Source organism: Protopterus annectens, chromosome 4.part0 (genome assembly GCF_019279795.1).
Source record: "Protopterus annectens isolate FY-2018-M chromosome 4.part0, PAN1.0, whole genome shotgun sequence".
Classification (NCBI taxonomy): Eukaryota; Metazoa; Chordata; order Ceratodontiformes; family Protopteridae; genus Protopterus; species Protopterus annectens.
The window spans coordinates 493265830-493279296 of record NC_056733.1 but is presented as its reverse complement, the minus strand read 5'-3'; the positions used below and the strand labels follow the sequence as shown (position 1 = coordinate 493279296).

The 13467-nt window shown below is 45.6% G+C and overlaps 1 protein-coding gene across 1 annotated transcript in view; it reads right to left on the bottom strand.

The window, feature by feature from the left end:
* The window catches only part of LOC122799395 (chemokine-like receptor 1), a 143960-nt gene that overhangs the window by 38626 nt on the left and 91867 nt on the right, over positions 1 to 13467 (bottom strand). The window lies entirely within an intron of this gene.

Sequence of the window (13467 nt, the reverse complement as noted above, 5' to 3'; positions counted from 1 at the left end):
CCTTGCAGTACACACCAACTACATGTACCCAAATTGTCATGGTATGTGCTATGCTACATAATATGATCTTGCAAAAACAGCTGCAGCAGGACCAGCATAGGGCCAGGCCAAACAGCCCCCCACTATTGCCAAGGCCATCACAGGCAGAGCGTGACTCGGAGGAGGAACAACCTGAGCCTGCCCCAGTAGGCAGAAGGAGGTGTGCCCAGTATGCCCTGGCCTTGGCAAAGAGGCAACGCATAGCACATACACTGGCTCAGTAGGAACCCTGGGAATGATACCTCTCTCTGACTCACTCATATAGTAACAGGGATGCCTAACATGACACAAGCTGCTCTAAAACATGTACAGGGAAGTGTAATATGCGCATCCAACAGAGGCAGCCCTGCAGCACCACCTGAGGCATGAATGCTATGTGTTAAGTAATGTAACACCATGCACTATATGCACACCTGAGGACCCTGATTAACATCCTACCCTCACCAAGCATCATGCCACAACATGACAATGAGATGATCAAGTGCAATAATTGACGGAAGTATCGCAGTTAGTCAAAGGGGATCCAATGTGTGCCAGTCTGGGATGACATGCTGAGCATGACATGATGCACCACCTGCTAGGACTGGCGTGCACCTATCAGTGCAGACCGTATGGATACTGGCAAAGGCTGTTGTTACCCACAGTGTGCCCTGAATAGGTAAGGCTCAAAACACAAACCTATCTCCATAGGTATCAGAAGGGATAAGAATAAGATAAGGGATAAGTCGAAACAGCAAGATGCATGCAGTCTAAACTCACCCAGTATGGAGAATGGTGATATCTGTGCTGTAACAGAAAACTGAGCCAAGGATCACAACAGCACCCTAACACTACCAGGTTACACCTCATACTGTGCTGTACAGCCTCAAAACATGGAACAAGCTACAAAAGGAGGGTGACTAGCAAGAATTGTCAAGGATAACCACACCCCCATGTTGGTACCACAACAAAAAGCAGCATGGACTAGCCATGGTCAAGTAACAGTGGCTAAAACTGCCCCCCAGTTTATAGCCTGCTACAGACTACTGTCCCAACACCAGGAACTGCACCTTGCCTATGCTGGAATACATGAATATATCAAGTCCTCCTAACCACATTATATTGGGTGACTGAAAATACCCAGAAATAGACTGGGAGCATTATACTAGCTCCAACAGTGTAGGACAAAAGTTCATAGAATCCATAAACCAAAAGGCCCAGGAACAACGTACCACTCCCACAAGAGGGGTAAGCATACTGGATGTGATAATCAGCAACATGGGTACTGGATGGCAAGATGAAAAGTGTATTGCTCACTGGTAAAACCAGACCATAGAGTAATCACACTGGATATACAAATCCTGACCACAGTCCCTGGCCAGAAAACCACAGTGGAAAACATATGTTAAGCAATATTTGCACTCCTCCAAACTGATGTGGAATCCATTAAAGGTCCTGTGCAGGTGCAAAATATGGGCCACACCTCAGAACCTGTAATACAGCCATTCCATGAACACTGCCAGGAATGCTTGGATTATGCAATCCTAAATTAAAACAAGACACAATGCTATACACGCAGGAATCTGGCATGGTGGACACCAGCCATAACCAAACCATGCAAGAGAATGAGGAAGCTACTACATGATAGAGCAAACATAAACAATGAAGTAATCACTGATCAGTAGTATGGCAATAAAATCTGTCCACACATACAATCCACTAAGGCCAGCCACAACAAGTTGAATCTGTGAATCCTGAGGCAATGTTACACCTGCCCCAAATACACAGACAACCCCCAACTCCACCCAAGAAATACAAATATATGTGAGAGATGCAACCAGCTATCCAAACTGAAGTCTGAGCTCCCTCAACTCAGTACTCCCAAAACTAGTCAGGAGGAGAAGGTAACCACACACACCACAAACACAGTCCCACATAGACCTATCACAACTGCAAACCAAACACATAAACACAGAAAAACATTCCCGGAGGCACAAATTACAAACACAGCACACCAACAGAGGCCTCTAAAGCAGACACCCAATAAAACAACCTTCAAACATAGCACATGCAACACATAGCACACAAAGCAGGTGTGCCAAACAGTCACAGGCCAGAAGGAGAAAGGAGAAACAACATGCCTGATACAGTTGTAATAGGTGACTCCATAGTCAGATACACTGCTGTCCCACACACCAGACTGAACAAGGGAAAGGGTACAGTAAGCTGCCTGTAGGCTGCCACAATACGCCACATAACAGAAGTATGCAGGTCACTCCAAAGAAAGTAGAAATATGATGCAGTCATAGTCCATGCTGGTGTGAATGACCTGAGATGTACCTCCCTAGGCTACATGAAAAGAGACATAGATGAGATCTCTGATTATGTAGTCCAGGCCGGTATGACACTCACCGTTTACAGCATCCTACCCTTACCAAGAATAATGCCACAGTACAAACACGGAATGATCAGTCATAGCAAGTGGCACACTTACTGGTGTCATTCCAAGGGGATCCAATGTCTGTCTGCTTGGGATGTCATGCTTGACAAGCCACACAGCTGTTCTTGGGATGGCTTGCACCTGTTACCCCTGGGCATCTGAATATTGGATAAGGCCTTTGCCACCTCCATACAGCCTTTTGTAGGCAAGGCTGAAAAGACTGGCCCACCACCCTAGAAAACATAAGTGGAAAGAAACATAAGGGTAATGCTGACCAATGCCAGATGTGTAAACCCCAATATGCATGCTCCCAAGGCCATCCCCAGTATGGAGAATATTGATGTCTGTGCAGTGACAGAAACCAGCTGCAAGCCTCCTGACAGCACACCAGCACTACCAGGTTATACCACGTATCATGTGTCATGGCCCCAAAACCTGTAACAAAACATAAAAGGAGGGTGAGTATCCATATTCACCACAGACACCCATACGTCCAGGTAACTGACAATGCACAAGGCATTGGAGTCCACCCATGTGCAACTAACTGTAGGCAAGACTGCTGTAAAGTCTGTAGCATGCTACAGACCACACTCTCACACACAGGAACCCCACCCAGCCATCCTGAAGACACTGCACAGTATGAATGTCCCACCAAATACCAAACAAGGTACCACAAATTACCACATAGGTGGTAAACCATTATGTATGGAAGGAGTACCAGGGACCTAGAGACACAAGTGGACAGTAACCTGTTATGTGACACCCACATTGCCAATGTGGCTAAAAAGACTGTCTACATTTGACACCGTATCAGGAAAGGATTCACATCTACGTCAACAGAAGTCATTGTGCCCCTATACTGTTCTCTAATCACACCCATAATCTAGTACAATGCCTCATATGGGATGTACCTTACCTGACACCTGCAGCAGTTAGAAAGACCTCAAAGGTACCTCACCAAGAGGATAAAGGGTCTCAAATATATGTCATATGCTGCCTGGCTGTAGACACTCCAGCTGAATGCAGTCACATACTGCCTACACAGAGGCATTGCATGCCTGTTGTAGAAGGCCATGCCCAACACAGGAGTAATGGACATGCTCCACCCCAGAAAACCCAAATCCATCGGAGCTGTGACAGTGAGAGATGTCAACCTCAACAAATAATGAAATAGGATGTGCTGGTGGGACAGATACATAATCCAGAGGCTCCCCACACCCTGGACCAGAATCCCACTCCATGTTAGGCAGAGCCCCTCACTGACACTCTTCAACAGGAATCTTGCCAAGTGGATGGATGATTGTAGAGTTACACTGGGGGTCTTCACTGTGTCATGTCCAGACAGAGGCACAGCAAAGCAAATCATAAATGGCCATAATATTCACATAGCAAGTGGTGGCAAAAGCCACACACACTCTGGCTAGGCTAACAAATGCCCTAGGGTGGATAGCCTAGTATGAACCTATGAACCTATGAAGTAACAAATTGTACAGGACACTAAGGATAATCCCAAGGCTTTCACAACTGATGGTAGGAACCATGTTGGGAATTCACAGATATGCTCTGAGTCACACAAATATCACAAACACACACACATATTGCCAACATACATCCTGACAGGTGCAGTGCAACCCCCCCCCCCCGAATGCAGAATATCTACCCCAGCAGACTGCTGGCACCCTGACATTGCAGATGCTGAGGTAACAGCCAACATCTACAAAGCAAAACACACAGCAGCAATGGTATGAGATGGTGTCCTGGGCTTAGTGCAACATGGACTCCAAGATGAATGGAATGCCAAACCGCACTACTGCTCAATGTCAGCCTTACCACATAAAATGTACCCAAAGAGCAGTGTACAACAACAGTGGTCCTTCTCAACAAAGGTGTTGCCTGAATGGATACTGAAAACTACTACCCCAGAATCCTGAGAAGCTCGGTCTGCACAGTTATGGAAAGGATCAGCATGTACCACAGACATAAAGATATTGGGGACCTACTGACACCAGACCCTACCCAGTGTGGCTTTCTTAAGTGCAGATCCTGCCCCTAAACATGTTTGACTCAATTGAAACAGTCATTAAGGTCAGTGATGAGGGCAATGTGGTCCACACAGCGTAGCTGGACCTTGCAAAGGCTTCTATACAATACCCTACGTGTTCATTATAGATAAGCTCACCAGCTTAAATATAAACCCCTATGTCAGTAGAGGGGTTGCAAACCAGACCAAGGACAGAACAGACATGGTCAGACATGCTGCAGCCATGTCAGACTACAAACCAGATATAACTGGCATCCCACAAGGCTTGGTCCTGGGATCTTCCTCATCTGGTATATATGTCCCATAGGTATAGGCAAACATGGAAGGACTGTGTCCAAACATGTTTGCAGAGGACTACAAACTGCTCACCACATATGATCCACCAGCTGACACAAGCATCCCACAAAAGGGCCACATAGAAACAGACAACTGGTGCCATAGCCATGTCAGCAAGCTAATTGCAGAAATGTGTATAGTCAACCCCCGTAGATATACAGTAAGTGCCCACCAATTACCACATAGGTGTCAACCCATTATGTAGTTAACATGTAATGAGGTATCTGGGGACACAAGGTGATAGATACCCTGCATTGGACAAACATGTGCTGTAGTGTTTACAGAAACATACCATATAGCCACCTAATCATGAAGGTTGTCAGATCTAGATAAGGGGAGGTCATTGTGGCTCTGCAGTCATCCTTCATCAGCGGTACAATTGACTACAATAGCCTCTGTAGGATGTACCTCAGCAGACATCTCCATCAACCGTAAAGTCCCCAACAGTACCTCACCAGGAGTATCAAAGAGCTTGCACAGATGCCATGTGTTGCCTGTGTTGCTGGTATCAATAAACATGCTGCACCTTGTACAATCTGAATGGCAGTGAGTTATGCACATGAGAGACCTGAACCCCAGCACTGACTTACATAGGACAAGCTGTACTGCATGATCCATAACACATAAGCCACCCCCACCCATGAGTGAACCCCCAATACAGGCTACCCATAGAGTCACTCATCAATCTTCCTCAATAGGAATCTTGATGAGTGGATGGGAGATGGTAGCTTTATCCTGGGTATCACTGTCATGTCACAGGTAGACAGAGGCACGGTATACTAACCATGACATATGTCATGGCAAACTCCACTTACAATGTGTGTTGAAGGACAAACACACTCTCCAACTAGCATTAGACATGGACTAGGGCACATCGCTAGTGTTTGCAAATATACACCTATGTTGTGGAATACACTACCAATGTTGGACAAGCCTGGTTTAAGTAGTTCATATCTGAACAGAATGCAACATGGTCAGATGTACACAACTGGCCCCTAACCAGGCTGTTGTGCTCACTATTGAAATGTAAAGCAGTGATAGCACTAAAGCCCATGATACTGTCCACCACAGTCAAAGTACTACCAGTACACTATACAGTACTACAGTGTTAGGTCAGTGTGAAATGATGTTGACAACTGTATGCAAAGTATCCCATGCAAACACTGCAGGCACAGTATAATCCTGTTGTGTTCACACACAAAGCAGTTGTACAGTAACTACACAACATGACACACAACACACAACCATAAACGGGTGATATTTGTTGAAGTTCACACTCATCCACAAATGTGGTGGGCTGCAGAGTTCAACATATGGAATGCTCACACTGGGCATGCTCACACACTTTGATAAATGAGACATATGTCAGACAACATGCCATGGGAAGGCTGAACTGGGCATGCTCACACACTTAAGCCAAATCTCAGTTTAGCAGTTGGACACACATATCTGGTATTTTTATGTGTTATTCCAGGAACCAACCACATTACAGCAGTCTGCCCAGTGCACACAGTTAAATGACTACAGAGACATACGTGATATAGTGGATCCCTCCCATATGCAAACATCTTCTACAGATGCACAAGTTGTTCATACAAACAGGGAATGCTATGGCAATAAAGATGTGCAAACAGTCTACCAGCAACAAATAATGTGCATTTGACAATTAAACATATGGGTTTAGAGGTCAATACTAGGCTGTTTTCCCTAGGGAATGACAGCTAAGCCAGAGTGTGCATGGTGTCTGCCTCCCCACAGGATGCACATTCCCCTTTCTAAACACCGATGATGTCAGCACCCTATAAGTACAGCAGGAGAAACGAAACTTCCCAGTAATGCGAGTAGCGCACTCCGCTAATGCGTCCATCACAAGTGTCATAACATAGTTAAGTAGGGGTTTGAATCCTGCAAATGCTCAGTGTGTGTGTGTGTGTTTGTCTGAGGGGGGTTAGTGTGTGTGAGAGAAATGTCCCTTTTGGCAACTAGGAGAACAGACTACAGGATGCACATTCCCCTTTCTAAACACTGATGATGTCAGCACTCTATAAGTATAGCAGGAGAAGGGAAACCTCCCAATAATGTGAATAGCATGCTCTGCTAATGCGTCTGTCTCAACTGTCATAACATAGTTAGATAGGGGCTTGAATCCTGCAAGTGTGTGTGTGTTTGGCTGAGGGGGGCCTTGCCTAACATAGGCACTATGGGGGTAGCAAGAGCCTTTGCCAATATCTGAAAGCCCAGGGGTGACAGGTGCAGGCCATCCCTAGCAAAGCAGGTAGTTCAACAGAAGATGAATATGTGAAGGTGTAGTGCCTGTGGTTAGTTAGCAGTAGCATATATGACTGCTCACATGGACACATGCCAGGTAAGTCATATGCACTGTGTTACAGGCAATGTACATGTGAACAGGACAAACAGTGACATCCTGTCAAGTGGACATGGACATACATATAGTAAGCTATGCAGATGGCACTAGGAGTCCACAGAAGCTCTATAACTATGCATTGCAGGTGTGATCAGTATTCCAGGGTAATTGCAAGCAAACATGCATGCAAACAAAGCTACAGTAAACAGGGCTGCATGTAGTCCATTGTACAACAAACAAGCTGTACCAGTTCCAGTAGGTAACACTGCAAATATGCAGGCACTATGCACATGTACATGGACATACACAGATCAGATGGCTAGGGTCCAGTCTAAGTGCACACAAGTGTACAGACCATGTACTGTCAGGATGTACAATAACTGGATGGAAACCCATGTGCTCATACCTGCAGTAATACACATGTCAAATAACAGACACTGAGCCTTCACTCAGTGGTTCCATACTTAGTAGGATGTATGCTACCTGGCCTGCCACCACAGTATCCCTGACATATATGGGGACTCTCCCTCCTGTGACAGTTAGTTATGTGTGTTGGGGCTGTCTAGCATGGTATGAGATGTGAGCATGCAGTGCTAGGGTGCTCCTGTGTGTCCTGTACCAGTCGTGTAGTACTGCACACATATCAACATCCTGAAACATCTGCATTGCAGAGTCCAGTGTGGGTAACATGCCACTTGCAATTTACATGTCCATCATTGTGTATTACTGCATTCATTACCTTATCCCCTGGGCTACCAATGTATGTAGCCTTCTGTTGACATCATTACCACCAGTATGCCAACATGTGCAGATGATACACTATGGTACTTTCTCTGGGTGTAGACAACAGGACATGACAATCACACACTTACTGCATCAGGCATGCTGTGATATACCCACAATTAATTCAGCACACAGTACTGTTAACAACATGATACTATTACTACACATCTATGTGGTCACCCTGTGCATCAGCAACATGTTAACCTGTACCTGCACAGTTGTTACAGATTGCAGTAGGTGGCACAGTTTCATCATATGCACAGGGTGTGAACTTGTTATGCCTGAGTCAGCCACTGATACCACCAATTGACATGTATGTGTATGTGTGTTGGTGAGGGACAGCAGTAGAAGGTGGGGCAATGTTGATGCAGTGTGTGCGTGTATGCGGTAGCCCTAGGTGTTGTCAATTCGCATGTGTGTATGGATACACACAGTTCCACCTCATGGCTGCCATATACTGGTGTTTGTGGACAGCCACAGACTGTACCTGCCAGGTCATACAGATCAGTGTCTCTGGCCACGGACACGGTACCTGTGCCTTGCAGGGGTGCTACGGACCATATCCGGTACCAACCCAGACTGGGTGCTGTCATCAGAAGCAGGTGTTCATTGACTGGACACAGATCCCTGTCGGGCCTGGCCAGAGCCACGTGCACGTGGTCTCCTGGGGCGGTCTGATGACAGCACAGACCCAGCATTGCTGGGGCTGCTGCTGGCACTACGGGGGCAGCCGTGGCAATGCTGTCATCTGCGACGACTGCCAGCTGCTGCTGTTGCTGGCATACGGCCACGTCGACGCCTCAACCGCCCACCATCGCCCTGGCTCATGGACATGTAGTTGTGGAACCGGTCTAATATGTCCCCACAACGTCTGTCTATGACATCGGTGAAATCACGGATGGCAGCCGCAATGTCACGCATACTGTCAGTCATGGCTGTGCGGCATGCTGTCAGCTCCCTCAGACCCTGTCTGATGTACTGTTCCATACGTGACTGTGCCTGCATGACAGCGCGAAACATAGCTGAGGTTGTAAGACCTCTGTGGGCACATCTGACAGGGTCAGTATGCCCACGGATGCTCCCACGAGAACCCCTGGGCATCTGTCTGTGTGGTACCATCTCTGGGCCATGCCCATGGCTGCTGTGTGGGGAGGCATGTGCCACAGATACCACATGACCCTAGTCAATGCCCACTGTATGCTGTTCATCACCTAGGGACATTGGTGACAAAGGGTGTATTGGCAGGATAACTGTGCGCATTGATGGGGTCGACAGCTGTGTACTGTCAATCGGCTGACCAATGGTGGACCCTGGCATACTTTCCTGTGCCATTACACAGATGTCATCATTATCAGTACCCACGGCACCTGATTCAGGTTCCCTGCTACATGACACCAGAGCAGCAACAGAACCTGTGGGAGGGAAACAGGAAACACAGTTTACAATGTCTACACATTACCAGTGATGCACACATGCACACATGCACACATGCACACGTGCACACATGCACACATGCACAGGTGCACACATGCACACATGCACAGGTGCACACATGCACAGGTGCACAGGTACACACCTGCACACATGCACACATGCACAGGTGCACACATGCACACATGCACACATGCACACACGCACACAGGTGCACACATGCACACATGCCCACATGCACACATGCGCACATGCGCACAGGTGCACACATGCACACATGCACACATGCACACAGTTTCACACAATTGTACAGTACTCAGTATGCATGATATCAACACACAGACACAGACACATGCATACAAAGAGCACTACTAAGTGAGCCAAATAGTACTATTACTATCAACACTATTACAGGAATTGTTAATACACACTCACCAGCATGGATAGGCTGCATTGCTGTTATACCAGAGGGCCCTGCAGATGGGAAGAAACTAATGTCAGTGGGCACAACTGTGCCATTGTTACTGAGTATGATACAGGTCAGTAGTACAACAGTCACCTTTCACAGGTCAGCTGCTAATATTGAGGATATCACACTTGCACATTAAATACTATGGTGACAGCTGCAAACCAAGGACATACCTCACACATGCATTAACTACCAGTGTACACAACAGTCAACTATACATATGGCATATTACCTGCAAGTTCACTGTCTTGCTGCTGCGTGGCTACAGCCTCCATCATAATGCATGTCTGCTGCTGTTGTTGTTGCTGGTGGATTGGAGCCACTACACTCATGAGTAGTCCCTCCAGTCTGGTGAGTGGGGGATGTGTAGCCACCCCACCACCTGTGGTGACCTGTTGCCTGTGGATATCCGACGCATGCTGACGGACATGTCTGATTAAATCACTGCAGTGATGTCGTACCTGCTCATATGTCCTATTATGCGTGCCTATGTCATTTACCCGACGGACAAGGTCTTGCCACAGTGCAGCCCTCTCCTGCTGATTCTGGCTTTTGCGGGAAAAGAGCATTGCATAATCCTGCACCAGGCTCTGGTGTATCTCCTCATCCTCAGCTGTGGAGTAGGTGGGATTCCGCGGGTGGGCCATGTACCTGAGAAAGAAAATAACCTGGTATCAGCAATATATGTCAGCAGAATTTGGCACACATACTACACATGCAACAACTATAGTGCATAACATTACAGATACAAACTTTACACTTTGTAACAGTGACATGGTATCCTTTCAGCCCACTGGGCCAGTGGCAGATACAACCCACAATGCTGACCCCTACACAATTGCTTTCTACAGACATCTCCAAAAATGCATGGATCATGCAATCCCATATATGACCAAGACACTCTCCACAAAGGGACAGCATCCTGTCTGGTGGACCCCAGCCATAGGCAGATTGTATTACAGAAGATGGAAGCAACTGCAAGACAGAGCATAATTCCATAAAGGGAGGGCATGTCTGAGCAGCACTAGTAAGGATCTATTTTCCATCATACAAAATCCATGGGCAACTTTGAGAGGGAAATCAAGAGGGACACAACAGATAACCAGAAGGCCTTCTTCAGTTATGTTAGCAACCTGGTCAGGATCCATCCTCTATGCCCATAGTTAGTACACAACAACAAATATTTCACTGACACCACAGATATCAACAACATTGTGGCAGACAGGTTCAGTGCAGGTGTCACCCCGCCCTCTCCCCCAAAATAAGACATAGTTATCCCAGCTGACTGTAACCTCCCTGTCATCACAGATGTCCAGGTGAGAGCCACCCTCAGGACAGCAGAATACACAACATGAATGGGACCTGATGGTATCACCAGTTGCATGCTACATAAACTCTGACAGGAGCTAAACACACATATAGAAGTGCTATGTAACATTAGCCTGACTACAGGATATGTACCTGTACACTGGCACAGCAGCAGTGGTTCCACTCCACGAAGGAGGCACCTCAACATACCAATACAATACAACACAATACATTACATCACAATACAATACTATACAATATGCTATTGCCCCTGGGACTACAGCAGCGTACTGTTCTGCTACCCTGACCATTGTGACACATGTGGTGTGATGGCACCTGCTGCTGTCACACAGTTACACAGGGTGACTCATATGGCATATTACCTATCTGACTAACATTCAGCAGGGGTATGTGTGACATGTACTCATGGGGAGTCTTGCTTCTTAACACTGTGTGGTTTATTGCAGGGTATGTCTTATCTGTGGGTAGGAACTCTTACCTCCACATGTGCACTCTATTGCAGTGGCACGGACGACACACAGCAGACATGTAGGTTGTGGATGGTGTGAGGTGTTACTATGGTTGTTGGACATCTGTCATGGGTGTGACTTACATATGTAAATCCGGGAGTGGTAACCTCTATGTGGGTAGCATATGTGTACTCTGTGGTGTTGTCAGTCACTGTGCATTGGTAATGTGTTTGAGTGCATTGTGACAGTGTTGTACATGTCACTGTGTCCTTCTCCATATCTGTAGCTGTCATGTGAGGTCCATACCATGGCATCCATTAAGTGGTGTGGAGGGGTACACCGACCTACATGTCCATAGCTGACACACCATGTCCGCTGACACATACCATGTGCAGGTATTCCAGGGATAGTGTGCCACTGTGAATATCAATGGGGCCACTATTGTACACATTTATGACCCTGTTCACCCCTGACACATGCAGTGGTGGGCAGCCAATCACATATCTGGTGGTTACTGGTGTAGGTGATCTGGAATGTGGTATGTGGTGTTCACTCCATGCCTTTGTCACCAGGCACCTGTTGCAATACATCTGTACACATGTGCCTCACTCAGAATTTATATGCATCTCTCTCTCTCTCTCTCTCTATATATATATATATATATATATATATATATATATATATATATATATAGATATATATATATATATATATATATATATATATATATATATATATATATATATATATATATATATATATATATATATATATGTCCGTATACATATACACATATATATATTGATGTACATATATTGCTGTAGATGTGGAGGGGGGGGACACAGAGGGGGGTGTGAGTGACAGAGGGGGTGGGACAGGCTGTGTTGCAGGTCGTCATATACAGTCATACCTGTAGATAGTCAGATCAGTCTGTCTATGTATATGTATCTACATATATCTATATCTGTATGTGTGCATTACATAGATATGTTTGTACAATATTCTAGCTACATCTGTCTATGTATTCCTACATCTCTCTCTCTATGTATGTATACATATATGCATATCATATATATATATATATATATATATATATATATATATATATATATATATATATATATATATACACATATACATATGTTGACATACATACGTATCCATATGTTAGACAGGTATATCAACATATTTGTCTACCATACTGTATACACACACTAACATACTGCTAAACATACATAACTGTGAAACCTACTTTGTACATGGCACTACAACCTACAATCAACCAACATTGATATATGCACATAGATGCTTTCACATACAAATGTATGTACAGCCTTCACTGATAGTTGCTGTATGTCCCCTGCCCTTTACACATCTTCATATACATATGGATACAGACCAATGACACATATGGAGGGTTCACAGTATGTAGACCTTTATAGTATTACTTTACATTACCTGTGTTTGTCACAGCTGCTTATGTTGCTGTCTGGTTCTCTGTCCTGCTGCTCCACTTCCCAGTTGTCAGCTTTCAGGTAGCTGTTGCTGAACAATTTGTTTGTGTCTGCTTAATTGCAGTTTTGTCTGTCTCTGTCTGTCTGTCTCTCTCTCTCTCTCTGTCTGTCTCTCACGTCCTTCTGAGGGTGCAATGAAAGTATTGCATGTGTGGACTGGGAGTACAGCATACTTTTGTAGGTATCTGCATATGCCCATGTGATGGCCTCTGCACCAATTGTTAGCCAGCATTTGCTAATTGCATGCAGCCAGTTGTGTACTGATTGCAGTTCTCACTGTGATTTCAGAACA